The following is a 6150-nucleotide window of genomic DNA, read 5'->3' on the forward strand; positions in this document are numbered from 1 at the left end:
AAATAGAACTTCCACGCCTTCTTTGAGAAGCTCATACAAATGTACTTCAGCAATAGTAACATCAACACCCCCACAGCCATCACCACCACCACCACCAACTATAGGGCACAGAAAGAGAACAGAAGCCAGGAAATTGTGCAACCGTCCTATGCTGAAATTGGAGGCCATTTGAAAATCATTCCTAAAATGCTACGAGATTTAAAGGAAAGGGTAAGTATGAAATTAAAATGTCCGGGAAGAAAAGAAACTATGAAGCAAGAAGAGGGTTTTGAAAAGTAGTAAAGCTAAGTGGTTACTAAGAAATGCAAGTAAAAATTAACATTGTATGGGAAACAGTAACAGTATGGAATTTAAACCATGGGATAATGTTTGGCATGACATTGACTAATAAATTCAAAGTCAGTGATATAAGCTGTAATTATTGACTCAAATTTTTAATAAAGCTTTTGTTACACTTTGTTGTCATAGATTTCTTGTATTTAATAGCTTTATTGAGGTATAACTGTTATTAAAAAACTGCACATATTTAATGTATAAAACTAATGAAGGTAGATATTATGCATAAACCCATGAAACCATCACCACAATCAAGGTAATATACATATTCATCACTTTCAAAAGTTTCTGTGTACCTCTCCCTTTTTTTCATGGTAAGAACACATCATGAAATTTGCCCTCTTAAAAATATTTAAAGTGAACAATACAGTATTGCTAACTATAGGCACCATGTTGTACAGCAGAGATCTAGAATTTATTCATCTTGCATAACTGAAACTTTGTGCCCCTTGACCAACATCTCTTCATCTCTCCCTTCCTCCAGCCCCTGGAAACCATGATTCTATTTTCTCCTTCAATGAGTTTGGCTGTTTTAGGTACCTGACATAAATGGAATAATTTAGAATTTGTTCCTATGTGACTGACTTATTTCACTTAGCATAATGTCTTCCAGGTTAATCATGTTGTCACTAATGGCAAGATTTCTTTTTTTTTTAATGGCTGAATACCATTCCATTGTATGTACAAAGCACATTTATTTATCCATTCATCTGCTGATGGACAGATACAGGACAGACAATCTTGTTTCTACACATAGTCTATTGTGAATAATCCTGCAATGAACATGAACATTATATCTCTTTGAAACACGGATTTTATAGATTTTGGATATATGCTTAGAAGTGAGATTGCTGAGTCACATAGTTCTATTTTAAATTTTTTTGAGGAATCTCTATACTATTTTCTTTAGCAGCTGCACCGTTTTACATTTGTATCAACATTGTCGCAAGGGTTCCAATTTCTCCACATCCTGGCCAATACTTGTTATCTTCTTTTAAAATTTGATTTTTTATAATAGCCATTATGGCAGGTGTGAGGTGATAGTTTATCAAGATTTTGATTTGTGATTCCCTGATCATTAGTAACAATGAACACCTTTTCATATACCTGTTGGTCATTTGTATGTCTTTTTCAGAGAAATGTCTATTCAAGTCTTCTGTTCATTTTTTAATAAGGTTATTTTTTAAATTAAATTAGTTTTGATTTTGCTATTGCATTTTAGATGTTCCTTATATATAAGTTTTTTATATCAACCACTTGTCAGATACATGGTTTGTAAATAATTTTCTCCCATTCCATAGGTTACCTTTTTATTGTTTGTTATTTTCCTTGTTGTACTGAAGATTATTAGGATTTTACTTATTTTACTTGGCTTGGTTAATGAGATTCAAGTTGAGACTCAAAGCCAGCAACAGAGTGCTTTCAAGTAACAAACATTTTTTTGTCCAGACATTTCCAGGATTAGTAAGAATAAATGAGTCCAAACCAGTTTTAATATCCAGAAACATCAACACAGCTGTCCATGTTTGAAAACATAAGGCTCAAGAAAAAGTGAATCCTCATGGTCTGGAATTATTCATTAAGGAGGTAATGCAGCCGCTTTTTATGTTCTATTCCCCAAGAAGAGGGCTTGGGCTTCCTTTCCCTCAAAACCAAGGAATATGGGAGTGGTACAAGAGTGTCAAATCTTAGAGGAAATGAATACATAATATCTAAAGTTGATAAAATACTGCTCAGCACGATATTTAAAAACTGGGGCGGAACTAATTGTAGAGTGATTCAAAAGATATAAGTAGCTGCCTGGTGTTAGGGATGTAGAACTGAGGAGTAGGACTGTGGGGAGGTAGATTTATGTACTTGTTTTTCATTTATGTCTTTTAATATTGTTTATATTGTTTACCTATATGTATGCATATATATGCATTGTTTTGACAAAATATGAGTTTTACATGTATATCTTTAAAAGAGTTGTATTTATGGAGCTTATGATAGAAGAATGAACTACTGATTAATGAAACGGAATTATAGAGGTAAGCACATCTCTGAGAACGATTTTTTAGATTATGTTGACATAGATTATTAGCTTTACAAAGTATAACTTCTGTTCCGAAGCTTTGCAGTGGCAGAAAGTAGACCTTCTTGGAATATCCATATGTAATCTGACTGTAGAGTACTCATTTTGACCAAGTTTGTAAAACACTATGGTGCCTAAAGCAAATAATAATGTAGTGTATATTTCAAGATAGCTAGAAGAAAATATTTTGAATGCTGTCACCACAAAGAAATGATAAATGTTTAAAGTGATGGGTATGATAATTACACCAATTTGATCATTATACAATGCATACATGCATTGAAACGTCACACTATATTCCATAATATGTACAATTATAATGTGTCCAATATAAATTTAAAAATTATTATTATTATTATTATTATTATTTGAGACGGAGTCTCGCTCTGTTGCCCAGGCTGGAGTGCAGTGGCGCCATCTCGGCTCACTGCAAGCTCCGCCTCCCGGGTTCATGCCATTCTCCTGCCTCAGCCTCCCGTGTAGCTGGGACTACAGACGCCCGCCACCACGCCCTGCTAATTTTCTGTATTTTTTAGTAGAGACGGGGTTTCACAGTGTTAGCCAGGATGGTCTCGATCTCCTGATCTCGTGATCCGCCCACCTCGGCCTCCCGAAGTGCTGGGATTACAGGTGTGAGCCACCACGCTCATCCAAAAATTAATTTAAAAAACACAGTAGTTCATAGAGACAATTGTCACATTTCGCATTTTCTCATTGACAATTTAACAATATAATCAATCACCGTATTTGTCTGTACATATATAAGCACAATATAGCCACATTCAGTTAGTATTTAATTTGAAATAATTGTATATTCACAAAATTCACAAGCATAGCCAAGAGCCGTATTTGAAGAGGAGACTGGAGAGAACGTTATGTAGAAATAAAAGACCTCAAAAATGTCAGTGTTAGTCAACCAAGAAAGGAAAAGATGAACAAAACTCTCTTAAATTGCTGTCGCATCTTCTATCAATCCAATTCAATGGATGAATCCTTCCCACTGTACTAAAATTTAGTTTCTGATTGGTACTTTGTTATTTTTTCATCATTTTAAACAATGCCAATTTAAATTATATGACACTGCAATGTAAGTACCTGATGTGTCTAAATGATGAAACACCTATCCTTGCCAAAAATGATAGAACAGCACATACTCAGTATTAATTGTGACAGCTATTGCAGTCCCTAGATTACAAACAGCTTTTCCGTAGTTAATCGAGTAGAGGTACATTTGAAAACCTGAATTTTCTTCATGATAATTTTTAAAAAGATTTTTCACAACCTGAAAACATAAAAAATGTAATTTTCGTTGTCATTTTAAAACAATATTTTTCTTTTATCTTGGAATTTTTGTATTTTTGCACAATGGCTTTCATGAATACTTTAAATCTCATCTCTAAAAGAACCGACAATTGCACAATCTGAAAAAATACTATAATTTATGAAAAAACAAACAGTTATTTAATCACTGAATATCTGATAGATATTCCAGTGCCAAGCCATAAGCTGACAAAGTACATGTATGTGACGATGTGGTACTTTGGTCTAACATGTAGCACTGTTAGATGGTAGACGATAGATAGATGCTATATTCATATGTTTTGTGACTATAATTAACAGAATTTGGTTTCAGTTAATATACTTTATAGTAGATATTTTAAGTTTCAATATTTCAAGTTAACATAGTATTATTAAATTTGTCTATTATATTACAGCATACTTAAAATGAATATTTTGAATAAGAAATAGAAAAAAAAGGAATTACTATTTAACCCAGTAGTATTGAGTGAATAAATATGGCCTGAAAAACGGGAGTCTTATTTTAAGGACTGGATAAACGTAATTCTTAATATCTATTAATAATAAGGGAATGTCCATGGAAATATAATAAGATATGTTTTAATACAAATGGCATTAACAAATGAGAAAAACGAATGCTAAATTTTCTGGCCTGATTTAATGTAGAAAAATAAAATCTTGTAAATGACTATAATACTTGCCAATGTCATATATATATATATGGGTCTCTGATGTTATTATCTGGTGCCCATTTATCTGGTTTAAATTTTGGCTGGGCTAGGTGGCTCACACCTGTAATCCCAGCACTTTGGGAGGCCAAGGAGGGCGGATCACGAGATCAGGAGTTTGAGACCAACCTGGCCAATATGGTGAAACCCCGTCTCTACTAAAAATACAAAAATTAGCCAGGCGTGGTGGTGTGCGCCTGTAATCCCCGCTCCTCGGGAGGCTGAGGCAGGAGAATTGCTTGAACCTGGGAGGCAGAGGTTGCAGTGAGCCGAGATCACTCCACTGCACTGGAGCCTGGGGGACAGAGTGAGACTCTGTTTCAAGCAAACAAAATCCTACAGCTTTTTGTGCCCATATTTCTGGTTATAAAAATGATACATTTGTTATTTGAAAAGCAATATATGAAAACTATGTATTTGAAAGTTTTCCAGTTTTTGGTAGGATGAAGTGTACTCTTTTATCTCTCACAGAACGCAAGTATAAAACCTTGACGGAATACGTGGCACAGTTATTTGAGGACTCTGAAATGTAGACAGAAACAGACAGGCAGAACACCGTAAATTAACGTACCTCCAGAACAGCAGTGAGTCTGCCATTTTTGTATCGTTTCGTATCTCCTGGCCCAAACTTAATTCATTGAGGAACTTTACAGTGATCTGAGGAGCAAAACAAAACAAAACAAAAAAAACAAAATGTAAGGAAAAACTTAAAGCTCAGAGAGAGAAGGAAAATAATATTTTGTCCTTTATTTTTATTTTCTCTCACACTATCGGCTTCTAGGCAACCCTGCAGTGGTAGTAGTGGTGACAGGGTGACAGCAGCAGCTGCAATGATGGAAGCCTGCAGGAGCCAAGAGTGTAAGAAATGGAAACCTCTCTCTCTATTTTCTCTGGAGCTATAGATTCAGACGGTGAGGCGAAAATCCTGTTGTCTTTCTCTCTCTCTCATTCATATCATATCTATATCTATATGTCTATCTATATCTAATCTATATGAATCTCTATATATCTATATTTACATATATCCTTATTCCTTTTGGAAGCAGACATGGCTCAATTACAGAAGTTGTTGCATTCTGCCTGTAGGATAAAAAAAAAAAAAAAAAACAACAAGAGAACAGTGGGGAAAATTGTAGAAAGGTGGCAGAGCTAGAAAAACCAATCCCATTGAGTAGTTTGTGAACTACTGGGCTCACCTTTGGCCTATGCATGTAAAAATCTAATTCTAATTAGCATGCAAAAGACATTAAGAACTGAGCTAACAGACCTCTTCCCAAGTTCTTCACTAAGCTTTGCTGCATATATGGCACATAATTGTATAGCAAAGCAATGGGTTTAAAAAATGAACTGACATTGGAACCATAGATCAGAGAATGAGGGTTAGATCTTGCAGCCTGAACCTACCCAGGTAAATTTCATAATAAAACATGAATTTTAACATTCTTCACAGGACTTTGACAAGACCCAGTGTCTCATAATGTAAAATTCAGAATGTCAAGATATAATCCAAACTTACTCAATGTATGATGAATTATGATAATATCAACTTTCCAGAAGAAAATGATCAAAAGATGATAGAGATGTAGGAATTATCTGACAAATACATTCAAATAAGCAAATAAAAACACTTTTGAAACAAATGTTATAATATAAACTGTAAAAAGCCTCTAAAATATGAAGAAGAAAGAAAGGGTAATTTTAGAACTGAAAACC

General features: G+C 34.3%; 1 long non-coding RNA gene across 1 annotated transcript; it reads right to left on the reverse strand.

Annotated features, from left to right (window-relative positions):
* Positions 1-3187: 3187 nt before the first annotated feature.
* Positions 3188-5229, reverse strand: LOC129032172 (uncharacterized). The gene is made up of 3 exons (XR_008501209.1): positions 5206-5229; positions 5009-5094; positions 3188-3692 (listed from the first exon to the last, which is right to left on the reverse strand). It is a non-coding gene; the product is annotated as an uncharacterized LOC129032172 (long non-coding RNA).
* Positions 5230-6150: the final 921 nt, after the last annotated feature.

Source organism: Pongo pygmaeus, chromosome 11 (genome assembly GCF_028885625.2).
Source record: "Pongo pygmaeus isolate AG05252 chromosome 11, NHGRI_mPonPyg2-v2.0_pri, whole genome shotgun sequence".
Lineage (NCBI taxonomy): Eukaryota > Metazoa > Chordata > Mammalia > Primates > Hominidae > Pongo > Pongo pygmaeus.